This window comes from Nycticebus coucang, chromosome 12 (genome assembly GCF_027406575.1).
Source record: "Nycticebus coucang isolate mNycCou1 chromosome 12, mNycCou1.pri, whole genome shotgun sequence".
In the NCBI taxonomy this organism is placed as follows: domain Eukaryota; kingdom Metazoa; phylum Chordata; class Mammalia; order Primates; family Lorisidae; genus Nycticebus; species Nycticebus coucang.
In genome coordinates this window covers 96,035,825-96,056,947 of record NC_069791.1, presented here as the reverse complement: position 1 = coordinate 96,056,947, position 21,123 = coordinate 96,035,825, and the positions used below count along the sequence as shown (strand labels likewise).

Below are 21,123 nucleotides of genomic sequence, written 5' to 3'. Positions count from 1 at the left end.
CATCCTGACAGTCATCTAGGCTGCCCCGTAGAGTTGCATAGATGGTACTAGTCAGTCAGGATGGGCTAGAAATTACTACAGGTAAGAAATGGCCCTGAATGGAATCTGATCCTCTCTCTACTATAAGACATTGTTTTCAGAGATCTCTAAAAGGGCAAGGTCTCTTATTTTCTGATTAAAATTTTTACTGTTGGGGTGGAGGCAAGATGGCTGACTGGAGCCAGCTTTCCACAGAGGCTCCCGTCCAGAAGGAGAGTTAAAGGACAGAATTTTAGCAAGTAACCTTATGGTTTGGAGCTGAGCCAAGAGAGAAGGTTGAAGAATGCACATCAACCCTGCTGAGGCAAGCTGCGACCCCCAAGGATACAAACAAAAGGTACAAAATGCATCGCCAAGCAGAGAGTTAAAGGACAGAATTTTAGCAAGTAACCTGATGGTTTGGAGCTGAGCCAAGAGAGTAGGTTGAAGAATGCACATCAACCCTGCTGAGGTGATCTGCAACCCCAAGGATACAAACAAAAGGTACAAAATCCATCGCCAAGCAGACAAGAGTCCCCTTCCCCATGAGAACAGCTCGCAGTATACTTTCTACAAACAAACAAGTGAGCAGAGTTCAAACGTCCTCCCATTTTATCCCACAGGAGAGACCCTCTAAAAACTGGACTTCCTTCCCCTACTAGGGTGCCATGGCAATCTCCTGCCAGGCATAAAACTGTATAAAACTGTATATATTCTCTATCTGCAATTCTGAACTCCCAGCACTCCCCTCCACTCTCACCCTGAGGTCTGGAAGCTTGTCCACCATGGAGTCCAGATTCTTGGGCATTTTCTTGAGAGGTGTAGACAGGGTGTGGGCTGTTGCAGGTCTGTGCTGATTCTGTGGCACAGAAGAGGGTGGACTGAAGAACCAGGAAAGGGAGAGGCGGTGCCCCCTGGCACAGAGCAGCAGCAGCAGCAGTGGGAACAATAGGACTCACACCCCTGGGGATGTTTTGGAAGGACACTCCCTGTCTCTCTGGGCAACCAGAGAAAGCCGGGCATCATCTCCTGTGGCAGACACTGGTGGAATAGATCTGGGACGGTAATGCAGACCCTGTGAACAAAGGGTATGTCTGAGGCGGTACCTGCCTGGGCGGAGCGCAGTGGGATGGAGAAGACACGTGTGCAGAGATGGCATACTCCCAGGGCGGGGCTGTGCCAGGACTGCTTTATTGAGCCTAAGAAATACCCAGCCCTCAGGGGATCATAGCTGAGACAAAGGTAGGTGGGAAACCGAAAGCTGAGTGTAAGCTGTAACTGCAACCCCGACACAGACTGTAGGGGAAACAGAAAGACCAGCTCTGGGCAGTGGCACAAACCAGGGCTAAGTCGCAGTTTCTGTGAACTCAAATGGTGCCTGGTCTGCATGGGAATTTGTGACAAATTCTGAGCAAATATCAATCAGGGGCAGGGCTGGAACTCAGTGAACCACCCCAGATTCCATTAACCATGCAAGGTTGTCAGGCCTCACCTTCCTCTGCCGGATGGTGGCAGAGTGTGGAGGTCTGGCTAAGGAGACATAAGATCTCTCTGTGACTCAGGCAGGCTCAAAGCCCTAGAGCAGGGGTCCTCGAACTGCAGCCCACTGGCCATATGAGGCAGTATGATTGTATTTGTTCCCATTTTGTTTTTTTACTTCAAAATAAGATATGTGCAGTGTGCATAGGAATTTGTTCATAGTTTTTTTTGTTTGTTTGTTTTTAACTATAGTCCGGCCCTCCAACAGTCTGAGGGACACTGAACTGGCCCCCTGTTTAAAACGTTTGAGGACACCTGCCCTAGAGCATCTGCTCATTGGAGGGAACTGGGTCATAGCCTTGCCAGGTTACCAGTGACTGGGTGTGACAAAGGTGCAAGGTGGAGAAGGAGGTAACAAACTTCCCAGACTAATTCATGTGACTCCACAAAGCACCAGAATGAGTCATACTTGAGCTGCCAGCAGATACCTGCTATCTAGTTGCTAGAGACCTTTTGAACACCCTCACTTGAGACCAGGTGCTGACTGGAACAATTGATTTGGATCTCTCGGACTGGACCAATCACCCGAGGACTATCCAAAGTTGTACCTGGGTGTGTGGTTGTGGGAAGGTTTGATTTTCCTTTTCCAGTTGTTGCCCATGGCGGGTGTGTGTGACTTAATTACTGGTATTTTTCCACAACTGAAACTTCAATCCAGAGTAACTAATTTACTAGGGTAGGACAGAGACCAGCTGAAAATAATACAGAGCCACTTAGCCCCACCACACCAAGTAAGTTACCATTGTCTCAGTCTGTAGCACTGTATGGGACCTTTCCAAAGCTCTGGGGGAAACGGTACAGACACCAGACACAGCTCTTGGGCAAAGGGCTGGTTAATCACTACTCCAGGAACCCCCCAACCCAACTTAACCTTATCTGATCATCTAGCCAAATGGTGTAAAATAATCATGGGGTGGAATCAGCAGAAAAACTCCAGTAACATGAATAACCAGAGTAGATCAAGTCCACCAAGGAATGATACGGTGGACACAACTGAAGATCCTATTCATAGACATATGGCTGAGATGTCAGAAATCGAATTCTTATTTGGATTGCAAATAAGATAGTAGAATGGAGGTTAAGTTGTAATTAGAAATTCAAGGAGCAATTCAAAAGTTGTCTCAAGAATTCAATGAATTCAAAGACAAAATGACCAAATATTTTTTTTTCTTTTTGTAGAGACAGAGTCTCACTTTATGGCCCTCGGTAGAGTGCCGTGGCGTTACACAGCTCACAGCAACCTCCAACTCCTGGGCCTAGGCGATTCTCCTGCCTCAGCCTCCCGAGTAGCTGGGACTACAGGCGCCCGCCACAACGTCCGGCTATTTTTTGTTGTTGTTGCAGTTTGGCTGGGGCCGGGTTTGAACCCACCACCCTCGGCATATGGGGCCAGCGCCCTGCTCACTGAGCCACAGGCGCCGCCCAAAATGACCAAATATTTTGAGACACTGAGACAAGAATTTTCAGCCCTCAAAGATATGAGAAATACAGTAGAATCCTTCAGTAACAGAATGGAGCAAGCAGAGGAAAGGATTTATGGCTTTGAAGACAACACTTTTGAACGCTCCCAAGCACTCAAAGAGGAGGATAAATGGAGAGCAAAAATGGATCATTCTGTCAGAGAGCTTTGGGATAATTCGAAGAAAACTAATATTCACCTTATAGTAATTCTTGAATGTGACAAAATTGCTTCACAAAGCACAGAGGCCCTTTTTCATGAGATTATGAAGAAGAACTTTCCAGACATGCCAAGAAATTCTGAAATTCAGATAGCAGACAGTTTCATAACCCCAGCATGACTCAAACCCAAAAAGACAACCCCTAGACACATCATAATTAACTTCACTAAACTTAATATGAAGGAGAAAATTCTGAAAGCATCCAGATGTAAGAAAACGATAACCTATAATGGAAAGAATATTAGAATGACTGCAGATCTCTCTGCTGAAACCTTTCAAACTAGAAAAGGGTGGTCATTGACTTTTAATCTCCTAAAACAAAATAACTTTCAACCTAGAATCCTGTATCCACCTAAATTGAGTTACATTTATGATGGAGAAATTAAATACTTTAATGACATTCACATGTTGAAGAAATTTGTCATAATTAAACCAGCTCTCCAGGATATTCTCAAACCTATCCTCCATAATGACCACTGCAATCCTCCACCACAAAAGTAAACTCATTCAGAAACCTTTTTTTTTTTTTTTTTGCAGTTTTTCGCCTGGGCTGGGTTTGAAGCTGCCACCTTCAGTATATGCGGCCAGCACCTTACTCCGTTGAGGCACAGGCACTGCCCCTCTCAGAAACTTTTGATCAAATTACAACTTTCACAGTGGCAAAAGAATTAAAAATGTCCACTGGACTTTCGAAAAACTTGATACACAAAATTCTACCAGGATTATCAATATTCTCATTGGCCTCTAAAGAGGCACAGGTTGGCTGACTGGATACAAAAACTCAAGCCAGATATCTGCTGCATACAAAAAATCTCATCTTACCTTAAAAGATAAATATAGACTCAGGGTGAAGGGATGGTCATCTGTATTCCAGGCAAATGGAAATCAGAAAAAAGCAGGTGTTGCAATTTTATTCGCATATACAATAGGCTTTAAACCACCAAAAGTAAGGAAAGACAAGAATGGGCACTTCATATATGTTAAGGGTAATACTCAATATGATGAGATTTCAATTATTAATATTTATGCACCCAACCAGAATGCGCCTCAATTTGTTTTTTATTTATTAAATCATAGCTGTGTACATTAATGCAATCATGTAGCACCATACACAGGTTTTATAGACCGTTTGACACATTTTCATCACACTAGTTAACATAGCCTTCCTGGCATTTTCTTAGTTATTGTGTTATTTATAGTCTACGTTTACTAATTATCACATGTACTCTAACAGACATGAGCAACTTCATTTCCTCCAGCTCCATAATAGTCAGAGATTTTAACACTCCTTTGGCAGTGTTGGATAGATCCTCGAATAAGAAGCTGAGCAAAGAAATTTTAGATTTAAACGTAACCATTCAACATTTGGATTTAACAGACATCTACAGAACATTTCATCCCAACAAAATTGAATACACTTTCTTCTCAAAAGCCCACGGAACATACTCGAAAACCGATCGCATCTTAGGTCACAAGTCCAACCTCAGTAAATTTAAAGGAATGCAAATTATTCCTTGCATCTTCTCAGACCACCATGGAATAAAAGTTGAACTCACTAACAACAGGAATCTGCATACTTATACAAAAACATGGAAGCTAAATAACCTTATGCTGAATGATACCTGGGTCATGGATGAAATTAAGAAGGAGATTACCAAATTTTTGGAACAAAATGACAATGAAGACATGAATTATCAGAACCTTTGGGATACTGCAAAGGCAGTCCTAAGAGAGAAATTTATAGCACTGCAACCCTTCCTCAAGAGAAAAGAAAGACAGGAAGTTAACAACTTAATGGGACACCTCAAGCAACTGGAAAAGGAACAACATTCCAATCCCAAACCCAGCAGAAGAAAATAAATAACCAAAATTAGAGCAGAATTAAATGAAAATGAAAACAAAAGGATTATACAACAGACCAATAAATCCAAAAGTTGGTTTTTTGAAAAGGTCAACAAAACAGATAAACCTTTGCCTAACCTAACCAGCAAAAAAAAAAAGAGTAAAATCTCTAATTTCATCAATCAGAAATGGTAAGGATGAAATCACAACAGACTTCTCAGAAATTCAAAAAAGCCTTAATGAATATTACAATAAACTTTATTCTCAGAAATATGAAAATCCAAAGGAAATAGATCAATACTTGGAAGCACGCCACCTTCCAAGACTTAGCCAGAATCAAGTGGAAATGTTGAACAGGCCTATATCAAGTTCTGAAATAGCATCAACTATACAAAATCTCCCTAGAAAGAAAACCCGGGACCAGATGGCTTCACATGACAATTCTACCAGACATTTAAAGAGGAACTAGTACCTATATTACTCACCCTGTTCCAAAATACAGAAAAAGAAGAAATACTACCCAAAACATTCTATGAAGCAGACATCACCGTGATCCCCAAACGAGGAAAAGACCCAAAAAGAAAAGAAAATTATAGACCAATATCACTAATGAATATTGATGCAAAAATATTCAACAAGATCCTAATAAACAGAATCCAGGAACACATCAAACAAATTATGCACCATGACCAAGTGGGTTTTATCCTAGGGTCTCAAGGTTTTATCCCAGGGTCTCAAGGTTTTATCCCATGGTTCAATATACGTAAATCCATAAATATAATTCAGCACATAAATAAATTAAAAAACAAAGACCATATGATTCTCTCAACTGATGCAGAAAAAGCTTTTGATAACATCCAACATCCCTTCATGATCAGAACACTTAAGAAAATTGGTATAGAAGTGACTTTTCTTAAACTGATAGAAGCCATCTACAGCAAACCTACAGTCAATATCGTATTGAATGGACTTAAAATGAAATCATTTCCACTCAGATCAGGAACCAGGCAAGGTTACTTATTGCCTCCACTGCTCTTTAACATTGTAATGAAAGTTTCAGCCATCACAATTAGGGAAGAAAAGGTGATCAAGGGTATCCATATAGAGTCAGAAGAGTTCAAACTTTTGCTCTTCACAGATGATATGATAGTATATCTGGAAAACACCAGGGATTCTACTACAAAACTCTTAGACATGATCAAGGAATAAATCAGTGTCTCAGGTTACAAAATTAACATTCATAAATCGGTAGCCTTTATATATACCAACAATAGTCAAGCTGAAAAAACAGTTAAGGACTCTATTCCATTCACAGTAGTGCCAAAGAAGATGAAATATTTGGGAGTTTATCTAACAAAGGATGTGAAAGATCTCTATAAAGAGAACTATGAAACTCTAAGAAAAGAAATAGCTGAAAATGTGAACGAATGGAAAAACATACCATGCTCATGGCTGGGAAGAATCAACATTGTTAAAATGTCCATATTACCCAATGCAATATACAATTTCCATGCAATCCCTATTAAAGTTCCTCTGTCATACTTTAAAGATCTTGAAAAAATAATATTTCATTTTTGGAATCAGAAAAAACCTCAAATAGACAAGACATTACTCAGAAATAAAAACAAAGCAGGAGGACTCATGCCACCAGACTTCAGACTATACTATAAATTGATAGTGATCAAAACAGCATGGTACTGGCACAAAAAGAGAGAAGTAGATGTCTGGAACAGAATAGAGAACCAAGAGATGAATCCAGCTACTTACTGTTATTTGATCTTTGACAAGCCAATTAAAAACATTCAGTGGGGAAAAGATTCCTTATTTAACAAATGGTGCTGGGTGAACTGGCTGGCAACCTGTAGAAGACTGAAACTGGACCCTCACCTTTCACCATTAACAAAGATAGACTCACTGGATTAAAGATTTAAACTTAGGAAATGAAACTATAAAAATACTAGAAGAGAGTACAGGGAAAACCCTTGAAGAAATCGGTCTAGGTGAGTATTTTAAGAGGAGGACCCCCCGGGCAATTGAAGCAGCTTCAAAAATACACTACTGGGACCTGATCAAACTAAAAAGCTTCTGCACAGCCAAGAACACAGTAAGTAAAGCAAGCAGACAGCCCTCAGTGTGGTAGAAGATATTTGCAGGTTATGTCTCCGACAAAGGTTTAATAACCAGAGTCCACAGAGAACTCAAACGTATAAGAAAAGAACAAGTCATCCCATTGCAGGCTGGGCAAGGGACTTGAAGAGAAACTTCTCTGAAGAAGACAGGCACATGGCCTACAGACATATGAAAAAATGCTCATCATCTTTAATCAACAGAGAAATGCAAATCAAAACTACTTTGAGATACCACCTAACTCCAGTAAGATTAGCCCATATCACAAAATCCCAAGAACAGAGATGTCGGTGTGGATGTGGAGAAAAGGGAATACTTCTACACTGCTGGTGGGAATGCAAATTAATGCATTCCTTTTGGAAGAATGTTTGGAGAACCCTTAGAGATCTAAAAATAGATCTGCCATTCAATCCTATAATTCCTCTACTAGGTATATACCCAGAAGACCAAAAATCACATTATAACAAAGATCTTTGTACCAGAATGTTTATTGCAGCCCAATTCATAATTGCTAAGTCATGGAAAAAGCCCAAGTGCCCATCGATCCACAAATGAATTAATAAATTGTGGTATATGTACACCATGGAATATTATGCAGCCTTAAAGAAAGATGGAGACTTTACCTCTTTCATGTTTACATGGATGGAGCTGTAACATATTCTTCTTAGAAAAGTATCTCAAGAACGGAAGAAAAAGTCCAATGTACTCAGCCCTACTATGAAACTAATTTATGGCTTTCACATGAAAGCTATAACCCAGTTATAATCTAAGAATATGGGGAAGGGAGAGAGGGAGGGAAGGGAGGGGGAGGATGGGCAGAGGGAGGGTGATTGGTGGGATTACACTCGCGTTGCATCTTACAAGGGTACATGTGAAACTTAGTAAATGTAGAATATAAATGTCTTAACACAATAACTAAGAAAATGCCAGGAAGCCTATGTTAACCAGTGTGATGAAAATGTGTCAAATGGTCTGTAAAACCAGTGTATGGTGCCCCATGATCACATTAATGTACACAACTATGATTTAATTTAAAAAAATGAGAGAGACAAAGTTCATCAGCTTCTATGCTTGAGGATTTGGGGTCAATACCCAGAGAGCTTGGCAGCACCTGGAGTGATAGGTGCGGGAGTACCAATCTGCCTAGCAGGCATCGAGGGTGTCAGATGACTATGACAAAACCCCATTGACGACCACCTTTCCTGGGCCCTGTCTTCAGCTGAACTTCCTAAAGATCTTTTTCTGCCTGATTGCATAGACTGTTTCCAAACTGATTCAGGCCTCAAATCACTAATGTCTGCTCCATAACTCTTTAGTATTACATAACTGTACTGGACATATGACACTTTCTAACACTGCTGCAAGTGGAAAACCAATGTCTTTTACCATAAGTATAAAGAAACCATAAACCACAATCAAAGCAAAAGCACATGTATAAGGGAACAATGGTATTATATTCTACTTAGATGCTGCCACCTGCATAAACGGCCCCAGAATTGGGGTTTCCTGGTCATATACAGAGAGCCAGGTACAGGAACATTGAAGTCAGATTAGCCTAAAACTGAGAGGGAGAGACCCTGGATTCCCCTAAAGGGGATATAGACTGAGCAGAGCCAGGGAAAGTAAGGGGAAGTGCACAGCTGGGACCTCAAACAGGGGAAGAGGTCATTCCTGCAGCTCCAAAAGCACTCCACAAAGCCAGTGTCAATCCCACCAGATGTGCTGCTAATCAGTTGTGTGACTGTGGGCTGCTGTCCTTCTGTACAATGGGAATGCATGTACAACCTCCCCCTGGCCCTGGCATTCCAGAGGGCTCTTCAGTGGGCACCCAGGGAGAACAGAGCCTGGCATGACCTGCCCCACCTGAGCTCTGATGGAATGGGAAGTCTCCCAGATTCCAAACCTTGTGCTGTGGACCTGCCACTTGCAAGATCTTGGAGCTAATCCAAGGTTCTGAGGCCTGGAGGAAGAGTCTGGCCCAGGGGTAGCTCAGATTTGGAGAGGGGCGCATTTAACACAGCTTTATTCACAGACAAATGTATCACACAGCGAGTCACATAAGTATTTTATTACCTGCAACCCCAATCTGAGAGTGCACCTGGGCAACTCTGAAGGCGCAGAGGACTTGAAGGACAGATACTAATTGAATTTAAATGAAAAGAACAAAACTGTTATAATCTTGGCAGTCCTGATACCCTTCCAATCCAACCCTCTTGAGACCCCATCCTCATTCCTATCATAGTGGGGAAACTGAGGAGACCTGGAATTTGCACAGTGGACACACTGGGTTCTGGGTTTTTGTGATTACATCAAACCAAACTCCTTTCTTCACAGTTCACTCCGTCTAATCTTGCCAGTGATGGTTTTGGGCAGCTCTGGGACAAACTCCACCTGGTTGAGGATAAAACAAATTCATGGGGTCCCAGTCTTGCTGGTATTTCCTGCCAGTTCCCCATCTCTCCTCGACCCCTCCACAGTCCCCCACACATGGTGGCCTTAATGGGGTCCACTGAGTATTTCAGGTCTTTCTCCTGACCACTGAAGTTGCATGTAGCCATGTGACTTGCTTTTACCCATGAGATGGGAGTAGAAGGGGAGTGTGTCACCTCTATATACAAATATTTTCAGCCATTGGAACTGGCCACTCTGTCCTCCATCTCTTATGGGTCCTGGCAGGCGGGGTCCTGAATGGTGGCTGCTCCTCTATCCTGGTCCCAACATGAGAGGATGTGAAGTGAGGGTCCCATGAGAGCCAACGGGGACACGGAGCCCCAGCAAGAAAGGGACCTTCATTGTTATAAGTCTTCATTGTTTGGGGCTATTTGTTACCTGCAGTGATTTCTAGCCCATCTTGACCAGCTCACACCACCTATGTTACTTTCTAAGGGGCAGCCTAGCCAACCATCAGGACATGAACTTAGCTGTCAGCCACTCATGGGTTAAGTTCCTGCTCTGCCTCTTATTGACTGAAACCTCAGGCAATATACTGTGAGTCCCTGAGCCTCATTTCCTGTCTGCAAAATGGGTTGGCTATAATATCTCAAGTTGTGGAAAGGATTAGGTTAAGTCACAGTGCAGAGCTTGGGGCCCAGGGCCTGCCATGCAGTAAATGCTTGATCAATGTTAGCCACATACTGACCTTTGTTATGTGTATTGATGCTGAATATTCTGACAATGCAGCAAAGTATTACAAAGGAGAAAATGTTGACTTTTTGGCCTATATCAAATTTTGCTTTTAAACAGGATAATGCTATGCATAGTTTTTCATAGCCTGTGTTCTTCTCGTAATAATACATTGTTGAGGTATTTTTATCTTAAAAAAATTTGCATCATTTTAAATGACAGGATAATATTCAATTAAATGGGTAATTTAGTAATTTCCCTATTGCTGAACATTTTTGTAGGGTGCACATAGCATTTAGAACAAATGAAGCAGAAAAAATATAAAAATATATTACATGTTATAAGATAAATATCATTTTTTAAGTATGTTTGGTACTGTCTGAATTTTTTCTGTAGCTTAACATGCCAGCGATAATTCCTTTTGCGTTTCAGATACAGGACAGTGGTTGCCATCCAAATCAGACAGCTGCTCTGTCCTATCCCTAAGCCATATCGCTGCTTCTACAGAAGACAAAGTCAGTGCTGCTGGCTGCCTAAGCTCCCCCTGCACAGCCACCCTATGAGATATGGGGCAGCCAAGCACCATAAACCTCTCAAAGACACCCTACCCCATCCATATGCCTTCACTCACCTTCCTCGGGTACTTGTACGGGGCTGTCGTCACCTTCACGTGCTGCTGCAGCTCTTCGGTGAGCTAGTCCCGATCATGAGACAGAAATTGAGGGCTCAGGACAAGAAATGCCTTCACCACCTGCAGAAGAGGAGCAGCCCCTCTCAGGGAAAGCTTAAAATGTAAATGTTCACTGAATGAGTGGAAAGGTGAACTGACATTTGTACCCCATAGTGGTTAAGAATATGTGGGCTAAATAGAGAAAGCAAGGATGAGCTGCTAATACTTCCGATTTTCATTCTGTGCCTGTACTTTCAAGTAATTGAAAAATTACTTCACCTCCCCTTAGCCTCATTTTTCTTCTCCGTGAAATGGGGACAATAAAGATTCCTTTTTCTCAGAGTTCCTGTAAAAATTCCATGAGATTATACATATAAAACATCAAACTAGTTTAAGTTTTTTATTATTCCTAACATGATTATCATTATCATTTTTTCTATTATTATATATACTTTTCTTAACCCAAGGGGAATTTAATAATTACTGAAAATTTATTATTTTTAAGTTATATATCTCCTTGTAGTTGCACAAGGCACATAGAAGGTGCTCAATAAACACTGAACGCATGCTGCTCTTGCACCACATTGAGTGTCGTATTCCAGTTGTGTAATGTGGCAAGGTACTTAACCTCGATACGATTTTCTCTCCTCAGCTGTACTGAGAGTATATAAGAGTTCCCAGAATACCGGGTTTATGAGAGTTAAATGATTTGGCTGTCATCATTTTCATCCATAATCATTCTCAAAGCCACAGGCAGTGCCACAGCGTCCCCTGCTGACCATACCATGCAAGTGCACATGCACATGCACCCCCCCCCCCCCAACTGCTTTCCACCCAGGAAAGGTCCAGGGCTCTGTGGGCAAGGCCTGGAGGGAAGGTCTCCGGCGCCTGTCTTCCCCGCGCCCACGTGCAGACACAATGATCTCCGTGTTCTCACCTCCCCTCGCGTCGGGTCTGGGCTGCTCACCCCTGCTGACTCCGCCACTGCTGGGTGCTCCGCCAACGCGTTCTCCACCTCTGTCGGCCCGATGCGGTACCTGGAGGGTTAACTGTTCTGAGCAGACGCCAGGGCCGGCGAGGGTTAAATCAGCCCTCAATCTCCCTCTTTGGACGTTCACATCTTCCCTTGGTACAGAGGGTGAAGGTCCGAGGGAGTCAGAGGCCAGTGGCTTGCCTGTGTCATGCACCCCAAATGTGAAGACGTGAACAATGTGTGCTAAAAATACACAGGTACTTCCCAAGGGCCTCTGGCCTCACTCCCTCACCAAGGGAGGAGAGCAAATGCTTGGTCCTCCCAGAGTTCCTGGCAGCTTCCACAGTGTGAAATTTCTGAGACGCCTCAAACTGTCTATTCCCCCTTTGTACCATTGTTTTATTTTATTTTAATTTTTTGGCTTTTATTGTATATTTCAGATGTATAATGTATTTTTTATCAGTCCACATCATGCATTGTTATGTTTTGATGTCCAGAGCAAAATTATTAGATTACTACAGTAAATCAAATTAACATATCCATCATCTCACACAATTACCCTTTTCTGAAGTAAAGACACTTAAAATCTACTCTCAGTAAATTTCTGGCATATATAGCATGTTTAGCAATTTAGAAAATCACCTCAATTTCTCCAAAATATCCAAGAAAAATTGTTACTCTGGTGTAATGTGTCTTTTTTTCTTTTTTGAGTCACATAGGAGTTAAGGACAAGGGCTCAGAGCAGGGCACCCCGGTTCAAGTCTGGATTCTACTCTAGCCTGTCTTTAAGACTTTAGGCAAATTTCTTCATTGGTCAGTGATCTTGTTTCCTCATCAGTAAAATAAGGATAATAATTATATCTCCATTCTAGTGTTGAGAGGTCAGTTTATATGAGGCACTAAGAGGAGTTCTCACATAGGAAGTGCTACATGAAGGTTAGATACCAAGAGGTATGCTTCTCCTATGACATCTTGTGCCACAAACAAAATGCAAGCTCCCCTGACTTTAGGGATCAAACCAGTCTCACTTCCCAATCCTATTCCCTCATCTTTAGATTGCATTATGTCTTATTATGGTTCCTCTTCCAGACCTCTTAGATTTCATTCTTCTGGATACAGGGGTTTGGGGAGGTCCACAGATACCTGGGATTGGGACACTACAGACATGGCTCTCTTCAGAATTAGTCTGAGGGTCCCATCACCAACACACAAAGGAATCTCTGGGCAAGAAAGATCCTACAAGGCATTCAAGGGTGACAAGAGCCCACCCAGGGTCAGCCACCCCTACCCAGAGGCATTAATGATGTCATCATTCCTGCCCTTGATCCAGATGTAGCCATCTACATTAATAGTTGCTTTGTCCCGGGTGTTGTAAAAGTCCCCACATTCCACTTCTGTCTTTTATGAGTCACTCTGCAAAGAGAACAGAGCCCCTTTGTTAAAGGCAGTGAGTTTAGAAATTATGAGCCAGAACCTCAGGTTTACATCTGAGTGTGAATTCTGTCTCTGGCTCTACTGAGCAAGTTTTACAATCATTTTGAATCTATTTTAATTACATGTAAGCACTCAATGAATGCTACCGCTCAATTAGTGAATGCTATTAAACCAATTTTAATGACATTTTAAAAAATAGCAACTCACTTTTTTGTGTGGCAATCAGCTAGAATAAAATTTCTATTATAACATGAACTTTATTTTATTCACTGCTATAAGCTCAGCATTTTCAGTGCCTAGGCAGATAAGAAGAGTCAACACCTGATGACTTGGGAGAGGAATATTATGCAGCCTTAAAGAAAGATGGAGACTTTACCTCGTTCATGTTTACATGGATGGAGCTGGAACATATTCTTCTTAGTAAAGTATCTCAAGAATGGAAGAAAAAGTACCCAATGTACTCAGCCCTACTACGAAACTAATTTTTGGCTTTCATATGAAAGCTATAACCCAGTTATAACCTAAGAATTTGGGGAATGGGGAGAGGAAGGGGAGGATGGGCAGAGGGAGGGTGATAGGTGGGATTATGCCTGCAGTGCATCTTACAAGGGTACATGTGAAACTCAGTAAATGTAGAATATAAATGTCTTAACACAATAACTAAGAAAATGCCAGGAAGGCTATGTTAACCACTGTGATGAAAATGTGTCAAACTGTTTATAAAACCAATGTATGGTGCCCCATGATCACATTAATGTACACGGCTATGATTTAAAATTAACTAAAAAAAAAAAAAAAGAAGAGTCAACAAACTGAATGAATCTTCTCCCCAATCCCCAAGATACTATCTTATTTGATCCTCCCAGAAAGCCTATGAGGTTGGTATTATTTTAAGTAAAGTTTTCATTTTAAGATAATTATAGATTTGCATGCAGTTATAAAAAATAATACAGACTGACACCATTTACACTTTACTTATTTTTCCAAAATGGTAACATCTTGGGAAAGTATAGTTCAATATCACAACAAGGATACTGAAATTAATACTACCTACTAATCTTACTCCCACTTCCTGTTTTGCGTGTGTGTGTGCATTCGTGTGTATGTGTGTTGAGTTTATCTAGTTGTATACCATTTTATGATTCAGCTCTAGGTCTGGGTATTCACATAATAATCGAGATACAGAAAGTCCCATCATCAGGAGAATCTCTGATGTTGCCATTTTATAATTGCATCCACCTCTCTTTTCTTCCCCTTTTTACCTCTTTCTCCATCCATAATACTTTCGGGGTAAGGAACCTGCAGCCTTGGAGCTACATGTGGCCTTCTGAATCCTTGAGTGTAGCATTTTGGCTGAATCCAAATTTTACAGTACAAATCTGTTTTAAAAAGTTATTTGCTCTGTGAAATTTGGATTCAGTCAAGGAGCTGCACTTGGGGATTTGGAGGGCCCCGGGCAGCCCCAAGTCCACGGGTTTCCCACCCCTGCTGGAGATCTGTTCTTCATTCTTACCATTTTATTGTTTCAAGAATATTATGTAAATGGAATAATATAGTATGTAATTTGGGAGACTTTTTCCACAGCATAATTCTCCAGAAATTTATCCAGGTTGTTGTGATAATCCAATAGTTTGATCCTTTTTACTGCTGAACAGTATTCCACATTGTGGATGTATCTCAGCTTTTGTTTAGCCAGTCACCCACTGAAGGACAACTGCATTGTTTCCAGTTTGGGGATATTATGAGTAAAGCTACCATCTATATTTATGTACATGTTTTTGTGTGAAGCTGACATTTTTTGTAGCTCATTTTACGTAAGAGAACCTTGTGCTCAAGGAGACACAGTAACTTGTTCAAAGTCACTCAGCTAGTCAGTAAATGGGCTAATATTTGAATTTAATTCTTGCTTCACAGGCTATTCATTTGATCCCCTAAGGAATTCCTCTTGTTGAACATAAAATGACTTTAAGAAAATCATTTTAAAATCATTGCATCACATTCCTTTTTTGATTCACTTCCAATTATTCTAATCATATCACTGTTGAGTTGGTGCTGACATATTTTTAAATCTCTGGAAGTACCAAGAGGGAAACAGGCCTCAGGATCAAGCCTTCAGTGGAAACAGGATTTAGCTAGAATTTAAGAAAATTGTTTTTTTTTTTGATTATATGGTTATATTTGTCTTCTATTTTTGACAAATGATAGAAGAAAGCATATGTTCCATTGCCTCCTATTTACCATGCTTTGGATATTGCCCCCCAAAATTGTGAACATCTAAAACAAGTCCAGCTGGCTAATTCTAAATATAACTTTTCACCATAAAAAAAGAAGATGTAACAATCATATACGTACAAGCAACAACTATCTGAGCCCAAAAATATATGAAGCAAACATTAACAGAATTGAAGAGAGAAACACACAATTCAATAGTAACAGAGACCTGGGCGGCGCCTGTGGCTCAGTGAGTAGGGCGCGGGCCCCATATGCCGAGGGTGGTGAGTTCAAACCAGCCCCGGCCACACTGCAACAACAACAAAAAATAGCTGGGCATTGTGGAGGGCGCCTGTAGTCCCAGCTACTCGGGAGGCTGAGGCAAGAGAATCGCGTAAGCCCAAGAGTTAGAGGTTGCTGTGAGCCGTGTGACGCCGCAGCACTCTACCCGAGGGCAGTATGGTGAGACTCTGTCTCTACAAAAAAAAAAAAAATAGTAACAGAGACTTCAATAAAGTACATCCAATAATGGCTAGAAAAACCACACATAAAACCAATGAGAAAACAGACTTGAAAATACTAGAAATCAAATGGACCTAGCAGACATATGCAGAACACTCTACACAATCACAAGAGAATACACATTTTTCTCAAGTGCACATGGAACATTCTCCAGGATGGATTATATATTATGCCACAAAAGAAGTAGTAATAAATTTTAAAATATTTAAATTATACAAATGACATAAAATGAAACTAGAAATTAATAATAAAAGAAAAACTAAAAAAATCAAAAATATGTGAAAAATTAAACAGCATACTCTTAACCAACTAACAGGTCAAAATAACAATGGAAATTCGAAATTATCTTGAGATAAATGAGGGAAAAAGCACAACATGTCAAAACTTACAGATTGTAGCAAATTCGGTGCTGATATGGAAAACTACACACGTCTTAGTCTGTTCAAACTGCTATAATAAAATACCATAAACTGGTATTTATTCACCAAGAAACAACATAAATTTAAGCTTGGAATTCTAAGACCAGGTAACCAACAATTTCAGTGGCAACAACCCACTTCCTGGTTCATAGATGTCTCTCTTCCTGTTGTGTCCTTACATAGTAAAAGGAAGAAGAAAACTCTCTGGGATCTTTCTTATGAGAGCACTAATAACATTCATGAGGGCTTCACCCTTATGACATAATCATCTCCCCAATCCCCTACCTTATAATATCATTACATTGGGGGTTAGGATTACAACATAGAAATTTTGGAGGGACACAAACCTTTAGTCTTTATCATATACATTAAAAAGAAGATCGCAAATCAATAAGTACAGCAAACTAAACCAATATCTAGCAGAATAAGGAAATAAATATTAGAGCTTATATAAATAAAATAATGGATAAAAAGTAGAAAAACAAAATCAAAAGATTTCTTTGAAAAGACAAACAAAAATCTATAAACCTTCAGCTAGATTGATTAAAGAAAAAAGAAAGATTAAAATTACTAAAATTAGAAGTGCAAGATAGGCTATCCCTAGAAATTTTAGAGAAATAAGAAGGATTACAAGAGAGTACTATCAATAATTGAAAGTCAAAATATTAAATAACTTAAATAAAACACATAATCTAGCAAAAATGAATCACAAAGACATAGAAATCCTGATAGATTTATAGCTAGTAAGAAGATCAGATTAGCAATCCAAACCTCTCAACAAAGAAAAGACCTGGACCAGCTGGTTTCATTGATAAATTCCAACAAACCCCTAAAGATTAATTAACACCAATTCTTTTAAAACTCTTCCAAAAACTCAAGGAGGAGGAAAAGCTTTCTAACTCAATCTGTGAACCTGGCATTAACCCGACACTAAAGCCAGACAGACACTATAGAGTAATATCCCTTATGAATATTGAGGTAAAAATCTCAACAAAATACTGGCAAATGAAATGCAGAAACATATTGAAAGGATTATAGACCACAGCCAAGTTGGATTTGTTCCTCTTTCAACACAAAAAAGTTAACCAATGTAATAAAGCATATTAATAGAATGAAAAGAAAAATACACATGATTTTATCCATTGATGCAGAAAAGTATTTGACAAAATTCAATACCTTTTCATGATTAAAACACAAACTAAACTAGGAAACTTCTTCAACATGATGAGGCCACATATAAAAAACCCACAACTAATATTCTCAATGGTGAAAGACTTTAGGATTTTCTCCAAAGATTAGAAACAAGCCAAGGGTGACTATTTTTTACCAGTTCTATCCAACTTAGTATTGGAAGTTCTGGCCAAATCAATTAGATAAGCAAGAGAGGGAAATGACATCTGACTTGAAAAGGAAGAAGTAAAATTACCTCTATTTGTAGATGGCATGATCTTATACTACATACCCTAACCCTGAGAATTCTACACACAAAATAAAAATTGTTAGAGCTAATAAATAAATTCACCATAGCTGCAGGAAACAGAATCAATACACACCAAAAAAAAATCAGTTATGTTTCTTTTTTTATTTTTTTTCCATTTTTCTTTATTAGAGGTGGGGTCTCATTATGTTGCCCAAGCTGGTTTCGAGTATCTGGGCTCAAGCAATCCTCCATCCTTTATCTTCCAGGGTGCTTGGATTACAGGTATATGTCCACCATGTCTGGACAAATATCAGTTGCATTTCTATACACTTACAAGTAATAATCCAAAAAGGAAATTAAGAAAACAATTACATTTACAATAGCATCCAAAAAGTACAATGCAGGTGTGGCACCCATAGCTCAGTGGTTAGGGTGCTGGCCACATGGAAGCAGGCAGGTTCGAACCCAGCCTGGACCTGAACGATAATGACAACTGCAACAAAAAAAAATAGTGGGGCATTGTGGCGGGAGCCTGTAGTCCCAGCTACCTGGGAGGCTAAAGCAAGAGAATTACTTAATCACTTAAGCCCAAGAGTCTGAGGTTGCTATGAGCTGTGACTCCATAGCACTCTAGCAAGAGCAACAAAGTGAGACTCTGTCTCAAAAAAAAAAAAAGTATAATGCAGTACTAGTGACAAATTTAATCAAGGAAGCAAAGGACTGTACACTGACAGCTACCTAACATGGCTGAAAGAAGAATAAATAATGTCTTGGCTATTTGAGGTTTTTTCTGTTTCCATATAAAACAAAGTACTAATTTTTCAAGGTCTTTAAAATATGACATAGGTGCTTTAATAGGGATCGCGTTAAATCTGTAAATTGCTTTAGGTAGTATAGACATTTTAATCATGTTGATTCTTCCCAGCCATGAGCATGGTATATTTTTCCATTTGTTAACATCTTCAGCTATTTCTTTTCTCAGAGTTTCAAAGTTCTCTTTAAGAGATCTTTCATGTCCTTAGTTAGATACACTCCCAGATGTTTCATCTTCTTTGGCACTACAGTGAACGGAATAGAGGCCTTGACTGTTTTTTCAGCTTGAATATTGTTGGTGTATATAAAGGCTACAAATTTATGAGTGTTAATTTTGTATCCTGAGACGTTACTATATTCCTTGATCACTTCTAGGAGTTTTGTAGTTGATTCCCTGGGGTTTTCCAGATATATAATCATATCGTCTGAGAAGAGTGACAGTTTGATCTCCTCTGGTCCTATTTGGATTCCCTTGATTGTCTTCTCTTGCCTGATTGGGGTGGCTAAGACTTCCATTACAATGTTAAAAAGCAGTGGAGACAGTGGGTATCTTTGCCTGGTTCCTGATCTGAGTGGAAATGTTTTCAATTTTACTCCATTCACTATGATATTGGCTGTGGGTTTGCTGTAGATGGCTTCTATCAGTTTAAGAAATGTTCCTTCTATACCTATTTTCTTAAGCGTTCTGATCAAGAAAGGATGCTGGATATTGTCAAAATCTTTTTCTGCATCAATTGAGAGAATCATATGGTTTTTGTTTTTTAATTTGTTCATGTGTTGTATTATATTTATGGATTTATGTACATTGAACCATCCTTGGGACCCTGGGATGAAACCCACCTGGTCATGGTGTATAATTTGTTTGATGTGTTGTTGGATTCTGTTTGCTAGGATTTTATTGAATATTTTTGCATCATTAGAGATATTGGTCTATAATTTTCTTTTCTTGTTGGGTCTTTTCCTGGTTTGGGTATCAGAGTGATATTTGCTTCATAGAATGTGTTGGGAAGTATTCCTTCATTTTCTATGTTTTGGAAAAGATTAATATAGGTACTAGTTCCTCTTTAAAGGTTTGGTAGAATTCTGATGTGAAGCCATCTGGTCCTGGGCTTTTCATTTTGGAAAGATTTCTTACAGTTGATGCTATTTCAGAATTGTTATAGGCTTGTTCAACATTTCTACTTCTTTCTAGCTAAGTCTAGGAAGGTGGTGTGTTTCCAAGTATTTATCTATTTCCTTCAGATTTTCATACTTCTGAGAATAGACTTTTATGAAATATTCATTAAGAATTTGTTGAATTTCTGAGGAGTCTGTTGTTATTTGGCCTTTATCATTTCTTTCTTTTTTTTAATTAAATCATAGCTGTGTACATTGATATGATCATGGGGCATCATTCACTAGCTTCACAGACCGTTATTTACCAAGTTTCACATATACCCTTGTAAGATGCACCACTGGTGTAATCCCACCAACCCCCTTCCCTCTACCCTCTCCCTCCTCCCTTTCCCCCTTCCCCCTATTCTTAGGTTGTAACTGGGTTATAGCTTTCATGTGAAAACCCTACATTAGGGGGGAGGAGACAAGATGGCTGACTGAAGCCAGCTTTCCACAGAGGCTCCCGTCCAGTAGGAGAGTTAAAGGACAAAAATTCAGCAAGTAACCTGGTGGATTTCAGCTGCAATAAGAGAGAAGGTTGAAGAACGCACGTCAACCCCGCTGAGGCGAGCTGCGACCACAAGGATACAAACAAAAGGTACAAAGTCCATCACCAAGAGGACGGGAGTCCCCTCCCTCATGAGAACGGCTCAGAGTGCCCCACAAACAACCGGGAAGAGTTCAAAGGTCCTCCCACTACACTCCACGGGAGAGACCCTCTAAAAACTGGACCTACCTCCCCTAATAGGGTGCCACGGCATCCTCCTGCCAGGCATAAAACTGTATAAACTGTATATAGTCTCTACCTGGAATTCTGAGCTCCCAGCACTCCCCTTCACTCACACTGAGGTCTGGAGGCCAGTCCCGGTGGACAGAGAGGGGACCGCACTGGAGTGGCAGTTCTCTGAGGCACAGTGCGACAGCCGTCTTTTGGTGACAATACAGCCAGGCATAAAACTGTGTAAAGCTGTGTGTGTGTGTTCTCTGCCCGCAACCCCAGGCTCCCAGCACTCCCTGCGCTCCCCTCTGCTCTGGCTCCAAGGTCTGGAGGCCTGTCCCCCAGGGGTCCAGACTCTTGGGCAATTGCTCGAGGGGTGTAGACAGTGCTGGGCTGCAACAGGTCGGTGCAGACTCTGGGGTACGGGAGCGGAGAGAGGATGGTTGGCCGGAAGGAAGCT

General features: G+C 40.5%; 1 protein-coding gene across 7 annotated transcripts in view; it reads right to left on the bottom strand.

Annotated features, from left to right (window-relative positions):
- The window catches only part of LOC128562551 (uncharacterized), a 123,198-nt gene that overhangs the window by 82,259 nt on the left and 19,816 nt on the right, over positions 1-21,123 (bottom strand). The window contains exons 2-5 of one of the 7 annotated variants that reach the window (XM_053557604.1): positions 13,260-13,384; positions 11,936-12,035; positions 10,937-11,079; positions 9,267-9,596 (exon numbers count right to left, since the gene is read on the bottom strand). The exons of 2 other annotated variants lie outside the window; for them this stretch is intronic. The gene's annotated coding sequence lies outside the window, so the exon portion shown is untranslated. 4 more of the 7 variants (XM_053557603.1, XR_008373458.1, XM_053557606.1 and 1 more) reach the window with 4 other exon arrangements.